Below are 608 nucleotides of genomic sequence, written 5' to 3'. Positions count from 1 at the left end.
TCTTTGTGAATATTCTCTTCATGAAATTTGTTCTCACCGTGGGTTGTTTTTTGTATAAAATATTCCACTGCACTTCATACTTATTTCTATCGGAAACAATAACATCAGATCTAACAAAATGAATTAAAATATCCTCATCACTTTTTTTCTGCTTTTCTAATAATTCCATAACTTATCTAGGCCTTTTAAAAAAACTATACGAACCTCCCATCAAAATTGTAACAATTTCAACATGACTTATTTTTGCACTCAATATGACTCTGCACTATCCTTGAGTTGCATGAGTTTGAACTACAATCACTAACACTCTTGGTTTCTTAGTATTATTCTTTGTTATATTTGTTGTTTTGTTTTGTTGAATGGGGATTAAGCGTAAAAAAAGTAAATAAAACAGCAAATAAAAGTACTAAGTTACAAAATGTTATTCCCTAATCAACTTTTTAAAGGTTGATAAGTAACAGGAAATAATAGAAAACGCTAGGAAATAATGTAAAGTGCACTGATAAAGCGCTTATATTGGTAATTTTTGATATTTTTATGACACAGTTGTTTAATGATACATCTTCAATGTCTGGAGCTTCCCTTTCAGCCTGCATCATTAGTTTATT

This window comes from Trypanosoma equiperdum, assembly GCF_001457755.1.
Source record: "Trypanosoma equiperdum strain OVI genome assembly, contig: ctg_462, whole genome shotgun sequence".
Classification (NCBI taxonomy): domain Eukaryota; phylum Euglenozoa; class Kinetoplastea; order Trypanosomatida; family Trypanosomatidae; genus Trypanosoma; species Trypanosoma equiperdum.
Note: the sequence above shows the minus strand (reverse complement) of the source record.